Raw genomic sequence first — 9,925 nt, forward strand, 5'->3', positions numbered from 1 at the left:
AACACCAGAGATACATGCCAATCAATTTGCAAAGTTCTCAAAATCAATGTTGAAAAATTGTGTTCCAATGGGTATAAATTCTAGATAGTTGCTTAAAAAGTTTCAATACTTTGCATTCTTCTATAAGCCCAAAGGATGAGTCACTGATGACATGGTTTTGCTGCCACAATGGATTTTATGTTACAAATTCAGTTTGTTCTCCTACCAAAACAAAACATTGGGAACTCCTGAGACTTAATAGGTATGTTTCTCCCTCTGTCAACAATCATCCCAATGAGGGAGAATGCCATAGGTCACATCATTTGGTCACCATTATGAATTATCTGTAAGACTCTTAAATGTCAACCTTTCTTGAACTGTGTGGCCAATTGGCATGACTATAATGCATTCCCCAAGGCCTTCATTACTATTTTCGGACGGTTTTACTAACAATGAGCCAATATTTTTATCTTTCATCAAATTCTTCTTAACACTGGCCTCTGAAAATCTTCATAACAGACTTTTACTGCATGAAATTAAAGACCCCCAGGCAATTATCTTATTTGTGCTTAGACCCCGGAATTGCTGCTTGCAGCTATATTATTGTAATTATAATTCATTTTATGTCACTTGTTTCTTTAATACTGTTTTTTGTGTGTTTTTTTGTTTCTAAAATAAAGAAAATCTCAAAGACATAAAGCTATGCAGTCTCTGTGTGAGTGTATGAACACAATGATTGGTGGTGGAATTGGCTGCAATGCAAGGGGCACTAGCTAAAATCTTGTCTAGGGCACCAAACTGGTCAGGGCCGGCTCTGCTGCTCCCTAAACATTTTGGGAGAATTTGTAATATAGATGGTATAAATACAACAGATTGCTAGCGATTGCCAGACTATGCCACCTAAGGACTTGCACCGTAGGAATCTGATACAACCCACCCAATAACCATCTTAACAAGGCTCCCCATTACACAGAAAAGCTTTGTAATAAGAAACATTAGTGTTGGATGGGCAACAGCTCTAGAAGGTGGATGATAGGGGTGTGCAAAAATATCATTTTTTGAAATTGGTCCGATTCGATATCAATCTGTAAAATTTATGGATCAATCTTTTAGGCTAATTTGCATTTTTTCCGGTTTTCTAGGTTGATTTCTGAAAAGGTTAAACATAGCCAAATAAATAGACAGGCTCTGACATAGCCTAACTGTCGGATTAAAGGCAGTTAGCCTACTAGTCTTCCCCCCCCCCCCCCCCCCCCCCCCATGGTCACATGGACGACACAGGCGAGAGACAAAGCGACCGGCTGCCATTCATTTTCAATGAGAGTTGGCAATTTACAGCGACAAGAGACAAGTGGCTGTTGCAAAGCCAACTAGGTGGGGCTAAAATAGACTCTAGGTCTGGTTTCTGCAAATACTGAGCAATGCAACATAGCGAAAGCAGCGTGACACGTTGCTGAAACAAATGATCAATCATTTTGGTTCCAGTCAAACATGGAGGAGAAGCTTATCATGGCAGTGTCGGGTTTCCCCATACTCTACAATTTGTCTCTTGATACGTACAGAGATATAAATAAAAAAGATGTGTGGAGAAGGGTGTCCGAAATCGTGGAGATGCCTGGTATGCCTGTTCTGCCAAAAAGTTGGACAAGCATTGTCCAAAATGTCTTGGTATGCTGAAGCATTAAGATTGCCCTTCACTAGAGATAAGGGGCCTAGCCCAAACCCTGAAAAACAGGTGTGGCCAAATACTTTTGTTCATATAGTGTAGCTAGCTAGTTGTTCATATTAGGCTAGCAAGAAAACGTCCACAATTGCAAAGTTGCTACTGGCAGTCAGCTATGTTTTGTCAGTCATTGTAGCTGCCTTACAAACCAGCTTTCCCTGAGCTAACTGATGCAAACACATTGCTGCTTCTTGTCATTAATAAGTAGGCAATGATACAGGTTGGTTTTGTTTTTAAGAAACTATACCCATGTGTTCCTCAAATAAAAAGATTTTGGTATACAGCCATGCATCGCTTAACTTCCACATACGTTCTGTGAAACAGGACGTTATGTGATTTGGACGTGCTAACACCATACTATAGCTATACTTAGCAAACCTATATGGAATAGGCACGAGATTGGATGGTGCTGCTTACGAGTCGAAGCATACACTGTTATGCAGTAAACTTTTTAATTGTAAGTATGCAAAGTTCACATTTAAACAACGATAGAAAGTACAGTAGGTACATAGGCTACATAAGACATTAGCAGAGGCGTTTATTATGACTATCAAGACATGTATTATATGGTATACTGTACCATACGGTGTACTGTACCATTATACGCCCGGCAGCGCAATCACTTTATTTCCATGAGACATGAGATAGACGTGTTGCGTGTGGGAAGCATTGCCTCCACTACATCCGGTTACGTCCGCTACGTCCCGTTCTGCAACCGCGATTTTAAAACTTTATTATAACCTTATTTTTAAACATCTCTCCAAATATGGAAAGCTGCTATATAGTATCGAATTGATATCAAATCGGAATCGAATTGAATCGAATCGTTAGCTTGTGAATCGAATCAAATCAAATCGGGGCATCTGTGCCAATACCCAGCCCTAGTGGATGAAACAGTAAAAACACACATTTTATTTAAATAAAAGTATACAAAGCTCCAATAAAAACAAGGCTAAAACAAGCAGATTAGAATAGGGTACTGGTTGTTAACAAGGGTATAAAAGGATGCAATTGGATTGTGCCAACCATATGGAGTGGTTAACTGGACTGGGGGGGGGGGGGGGGGCTGACACCCAATTCACATGTGTTGGTGCTCCAGCTGACTAGGATCACACACACAACCCCATACACACACAGCAAACAGTGATAAAGGTGAAAGTGCACACTGTAACTATTACATGTGTTATCCACCTCAAGCAGTGCAAGGGAGGGGAACCACCATACACTAACCAGCCCACAGGTGCAGCTGCACTAGGTCCTGCTGGCAAGAGAAACTAGAAATGGTTACTATCTCCAATGAGCAGCGGTTAACAGACAAGCCAGTACCCGTAAAAGCAGTAGATTTAGAAAGGTAGGGACTTAAGCCAGACGCTCTGCTCCCTACCTAGAGTACCAATTGAGACCGCCCAACCGAGTACAACCACATGGCCCCATGGCCCCAATATGTACAACACAAAGGATAAAGAAAAAAACCTCAAAAACAGATGCCAAACCAATGGTAGATAATTAGTTCAAAGGTTGAATCTAACAAAACAAAGAAAACCTTCAATTTGCAAAGTAAATGAACCCAAGTTGAACCAAAAAGAACAAAGCAAATTAGATCAAAAAGCTAAACCCAAACGGCAACACAAGGCAAAACCAAGTGAACAAAACAGCAAAACAAACACAAAACAGGCAAAACAAGTTAAAGCAAGTGGGTCAGACAAGGCAGAACAGCAATGGCAAACTCCTGCGAATATAAGTGCAACCAGTTACAACCAACAAAGTTACCATGAGTTCTTAACACTTCTTTCGTCTCTAACCTTGCAGGTGGTAAACTATGTGCAGTACAAGTTAAGGGAAAAAAGGCATTGTGCTCCCTACCTGCAAGTTGCAGCAATTGCCTATTTCCACACTGTAGGAATGACACAAAACAGCATCAGTCTTTCCACAGCAAGGCAGTCTCCAGCGAGGACCTAGCAAAGCAACCAGGGGTGTGTTCCAGTAAGCAAAATTTGCAAGTTAACCAAATCTTTTAACTCGAAATTCACGGAAATCTGGAATTTTTTTTTCCAGATACGAGGATAAGAGTAAGTCCAGTTCAGTTACTGTGACAACTTATGCTCTGAAACTAACCTGAAAAAATGGCAAGTTTGAGTTAAACCTGACCACGCCTGCAGTATTTAAGTAGCAGGGAATTCAATTAGACATTTCATCTGTTTCGATAATGTCATGCCCTTTCATTGAAGGGCCAATTGACGTGGAGGCTCGAATTATTCGCCGAGCACTTCACCGAGAACGGCTTATTAGACCTTGTTGTGATATTTTCTCATTTTCAGAGGAGTTTCTTTGCGAGCATTATTGTTTTTCTTCACTGTCCATAATCTACCTCAACAACCTTCTTAAACCTCACATCTTGAACATCACTCATCGTGGATTTGCGCTCACATCGTTACAAACTCGTGCATTGCCCTTTGTTTTTTTGCCAATGGCAGCTTTCTATATAAGATCGGAGATGCTGAACATATCGGGAAAGCAACAGTGTGCAGATCCATCTGAAAAGTGTGCCTTGCACTGAAGCACTTTCTGTACATTTTTATTGTTTTCCCAGGACATAAAGCAGTAAGGGTTATCAAAGAGGAATTCTGCAGAATAATAGGTTGGTTAATCTTATGCAAAAATCCATATGAAGGATTTAGGTACTGAGCTGTTTGGACAATGAGCAATTATTATCTAACATTTCAGGATTTCCAAACGTAATTGGCTGTGTGTACAGAACACAGATTCCTATTAAAACTCCAAGTGTGAACAAAGGAGATTATGTGAATAGGAAATCTTTTCACAGCATCAGTGTGCAGGTAATGACAAAAGTCAAATCTTCATTTCAATAGTAATGCAACTCATTCTCTATTGTCAAGATAGTATGTGATGCCACCCACATCATCACAAATGTGGAAGCCAAATGGCCAGGGTCTGTACATGATTCAAGGGTGTTTCGTGAGCCCACCTTGTACAACAAGTTTGAACAGGGTAAATTACCTTGCAAATAGTGATTGATGCTTCAATTCTTACTTTTACGGTTTTGTATGCAGTGGCAGAACTAGAGTTTTATACATGGGGTGGCCAAGGCTACTTCCAGGGGTCCATAGACCATGACAGAAAATTAGTGTGTAACCCTAACCTGGCATCTAAGGAGCATGAATGAATCCTATGATTGCTCATTAGAGGTAGAAGTAATAATTAGCTTAATCCAGAGTTCTTCAATGTGGCAGATAGTGTGGTCCACTAGGGTTACTCTAGGGGTAATTCTTTAACATACTATGAATAGCGAGTGTCTCTACCTCGGAACTGCAGCTCAATTTCTTTCTCTCTCTCACACACACGCACGCACGCACGCACGCACGCACACACACACACACACACTGTACTGTACACTGTACACTTTACTCGTATACTGGAGAGACTTGGGTCACTGTTTTCATGAATATATAATCACATCAAGCCATCAATATATAAGCCATCAAAACAAGAACACACATGAATCAACAACCAACATTTTAAGTGAGGCTTAATCTGACAAAATCATCTATTGTTACAAACTGAAGCTAAACTTAAATTCTGAACTGGGCATGTGATTGACTGCCTGGTAGGTGCCCTGACCTGGAGGTGGTAGACTGGGTCCTTGTGAAGTCTGACCACAATGACTCTGACTAGCCTCAAGTAGGGAGCTGCTCTGGGGTCCGGTGGTGATGCAAGGGCTAGGGTCTGTTTGCACCTGATCTGCCTGTTTGTTCTTCTTTAAAAAGAAGTCTGATATCTCTCCCTTTCTTTTCATGATTGTTTTAATTGACCCAATGCAAAAATAAGACAGTCTATGGTTACATCTAAGCATCCAATTACCCACATTTTAGCCTAATCTCAATCTTAATTACAAATCCCTATTATCATAACTGTACCTTAAAATCCTCTACCAGCCTCTACAAGTTACTAGTTAGATCATGGCTAGCCCTACTCTGCAGTATGTAGCTATAATTTCTTACACCTTTACAATAGCAAACAGGCTATATGCAAATTGTGGTAATCTTTTGAGTAACGTTAACAGATTGATAATAACAACTGCTTCAAAAATTGGGTAAAAAAAATTGTTCAAGTACAAAAATCTAACTGAATTAATGGATTTTAAATTGCTAAATGTTAGCTTGCTGAACACTGACAGCTGTACTAGTTACCCCACATTAGCTAAACACTCGTATACTGTAACTTACGACGCTGCACTGTATATGTGTGGCGTGTATTACTAGCACAGATGTAAACATAATGTTAGGCTGAATTGGGAACCGATCTCTCTTATCTGATTAACTGTCTGTTATGGAGCCAAATTGCCAATATGCATCTACACAGTGACTCAGCTTTTGTAAAAGTTGTTCAGGAAACCTAAACCCGATGCTAAACCTTAAAACTTACTTCAAAATGGTGTTTTCGCCGCAGGTCTGCCATGGTTGTGTCAGTCGCTCACGTGACTCGTGAGCTGTGGAAATATTCTCTCTTCCTCGTCCTCGGTTTGAAAAAGGCGCCGCCGGATGTCAAACTAAACTCTTCTTTTAACAAGAGGTGAAATGAGATGTCAATCAGCATCAGACTGCCAGTGCCACCCCAGACACCCCTCTGGCTCCGCCACTGTTTGTATGTATGTATGTTTGTATGTAAGTGTATAACCTATGGTTACTTTGTCATGTGATAACAGGACACTATGATGATATCCTCCTTGGGGACAAAGGCTACCCCTGCCTGCCCTTTCTAATGACCCCCTGCCCTGACCCTGAGCCTGGAGCACAGTGTCCCTACAACCTGGCCCACTGCAGGACAAGAGCCATCGTGGAGATGACCATTGGCATCCTCAAGGCTGGGTTCCAGTGCCTGTGTGGGCTCAAGGTCACTCCAGAGAGGGCATGTGACATCATTGTGGCAAGTGTGGTGTTACACAATATTGCCACAATAAGAGGAGAAAGATGCTCTCCTGCAATTGTAGAATAAGATGATGCACCCCCCTGCCACCTTCCTGACAACGGAGATAGCTGGACTGTGAGGAACACGATTTGCAAAAACCACTTCAATGACTCACTCCAACTGCAGTTTTTTTTATTCATTTATTTTTTTCGTGCATGCTCAATGAATACAGCAGTTAGTCAGCAGATTTCTCATTTCCTCTTTATGTCCTGCAAATAAAAATGAAAGGACATGCTTTAATTTAATGCACACCAGTGGAAAAATAAAATCATTTTATAAATCCACCTTTAGCATGTGCTCCAGTATTTCAATTTCAGGTTTTGTTTTTTTGATTTGAAGTTGTATGTGGTCCATCTGGAAGTCATATTTTTTTTATTTGCTACTCCAGATGGACTTTATATAGATCTTTTACCGGCATCTGGGAAGAGAGACGACATTTTGTTAGAGGAGGTTATAGTGTTCTCGTTTTATGATTTCAGTTAGATACATGGGTGATAAAGAGACATGTGAAAAGCTATTCTTACTGTGCTAAGATGTTCTCTGGAGTTGGATGGGGATTCCTCCACAGGGGAAGGGGAACAGCAAGCCGTGGTCTGACAGGTCAATGACAAGTAAGATTCTAATCTGTGACCAAATTATTAGAAGTTACCCCTCTCAGAATTTAAGGTATACCTCCATAGGCCTCTCTGTAAATGCTGAGAGAGTCTCATCGTCTTCATCCTAGAACACAACATATTTTAAATGTAGGCTACTTGAAACCTAACAAACGCACATAATTCAGATTTAGCCTATCCAAGGTTGAGTGAACTTAATCTCCGGAATTGGAATCATCTGTTCTGGAACCAAAAGTTCAGCACGTGTAGTGTTTCGCTAACACAAGTCAGAATTCAAGTTTAAGTTTATGATTTTTCTAACCTTCTCTCTGGAACACACCCCAGGAATGAGAATACTGCCTAGTCGCTACTTTGAGGGTTTAAATATACTGCTGTCCAATCAGCTGATTGTGTGTCAGCCAGGAGGTGGCTGGGAAGGCCCAAGTAACCCAGACAGAAGGCAAAGCCTACTTCTGGTCAGTTACACAAATATATGCAATATTCAATTATATGCAATATAACGCAATATTCCAATATTATACATTACATTACTTCATGAAGCCTGCCTGACTCACAAGACAGTAGAATGGAGAGTGAGACAGAAAGCAACCAGCACAACGCGTTTATGTCATGGAACCAGGGACCAAATTTCAATTCAATTCAATTCAAATTTCAAATTTGGCAAAGGTCGCAACATAACAGTACAATTGCAAGCTGCGTTTGCCAGCAACCAAACTGCTATCTGCTTCAAAAGAGTCGACCTCTAACCTGAAGAAGCATCTTGAAGTAAATTCTCTTTTTCATTATTTAAGCTAATACTGATTGCTACCTAGCTATTTTATATAGTTTGGCTGCACCGGATTAGTTATTAAGCTAGCTAGTAGGCTAGTAGGTATAGTATTAAAGATAACAAGCTAACGAGTAGATACAGTGACAAAACAAGTGAAATATCATATGTTCAAAACTGCGATTACTCCAACAATTTTACACTAGGCATATTATACATTAAATTGTTAAGGTACTCCTTTCTCACTCACAATGTATTTAGGGTGGCTCGTGCCTTTTCTAACTCATGTTTTCATGTAATGTACAGTTTTTGAATGAAAATTTACAGTTCTGAAGAAACTTTGTTGAAATGCCCATAGACTTAACATAGGGATACCAAAATGTTAGCCACAACAATGCTAAGTGAACATTCAAACAATAACCGTTCAGAACCTTAGTCGGATGAACATTCTTTAAAAAACAGTTATGAACTTCAAATGGCTTCTGTATTTTGGTAATGAGAGAAATTGTATTTAAAAAGTATATTAAAATATTTTGAATACTACTTTTAACATACTGTTGTGATCACTTCATGCACCTGTTTGTCTAAATATGAAAATTTCAGTAAAATAGACCTTAATTAGTTTTTTTCCTTCATCATAAAACATATGGTAGTGAGAATTATACTGGTGTACGTCTTTATAAAACTTTCATAAAATGCTTTAAATGTTTTTTTTTCACATGAAATATTATCATAATTAAAAAATATAGACTGTATTTTATGTATTGCAGTAAAAAAAAATCACTCAAGTTTAACTATTTAGATTTTGACATCACTTGGACATTATTCGTGAGAATCACTCAACCAGTATATGCCACATTCACGCTTTTACTTACATACTTTTGAAAATTAAGAACATAGTGTTCAGAAAGTAATCCAAAGTATTTAGATTAACGTATTTACATTACTTACCTTGAGTAATCTAACAGAATACGTTACAAATTACATTTTAGGGCAAGTATTCTGTAATCTGTAGTGGAATAAATATTAAAAGTAACCCTCCCAACCCTGCAAATAAGTGCATCACTATGCTAAGAGTAGTTATCACAAAGTAGTACAAGAGGTCAGTAAGATAAAAAGTTAAGTGCTAGGCTAGTGTAGAGTGCCTTTTTTAAAGAAAATAGTAATCAATAGGATAGATAGATGTCAGGAGCTGCCAACGCTGGCCCCCGCTACCCCAGCTCAGGTTCCCCCAAAGGATCCGCCCGCCCCAGACAACCGGGACACCGGAGGTACAGGTACAAGAACTTTATTATTAAAAGTACCACAATTCATAAACAGACGGCTCATGCTCTGTGGACCTCCCCTCCTAACCTTCCTCCACCCCTTCACGACGGCAGACCTTCCCTTGTCTTGTCCTCTCATCACAAGATCCTGGTTGCCAGGAGCGAGACTCCTCCCCACACAGCACTACAAGCCTGGAAGAAAATATCCCCGTGCACACGCACACACATCACATGGTGACCACTCTCTGACTCGTCTCCTGCGCCGGCCCTCGCGACAGAGGCGAGACCCCTCTCGGCCAGCCAAGGGGGGGGGGGGGGGGGGAGTAACCACACCAGGGAGGAGAAGGTCCACTCACGCATGCACACACACATGCAAAAAGAATTTAAAAAAAGGGTGGGACGCAACTCAGCCCACGCCTCTATGCCGGGCCTCACTTGTGCCCCAAAATAAAAACAAAATCCAAACAAAACAAGGGATGGAGTGCTGCTGTTGCTCTTGGTCCAGACCACTGCCTCCAGACGCTGGTGTTTGCTGCTCATCCTCCTCATGTAGCTCCAGAGCAGGAATTTCAACCGCACTGGGGGGAAAGAC

General features: G+C 40.5%; 1 pseudogene; it reads left to right on the forward strand.

Moving 5' to 3' along the window:
- The first annotated feature begins 3,908 nt into the window (after positions 1-3,908).
- Positions 3,909-7,285, forward strand: LOC118769997 (annotated as a pseudogene).
- Positions 7,286-9,925: the final 2,640 nt, after the last annotated feature.

This window comes from Megalops cyprinoides, chromosome 22 (assembly GCF_013368585.1).
Source record: "Megalops cyprinoides isolate fMegCyp1 chromosome 22, fMegCyp1.pri, whole genome shotgun sequence".
NCBI lineage: Eukaryota > Metazoa > Chordata > Actinopteri > Elopiformes > Megalopidae > Megalops > Megalops cyprinoides.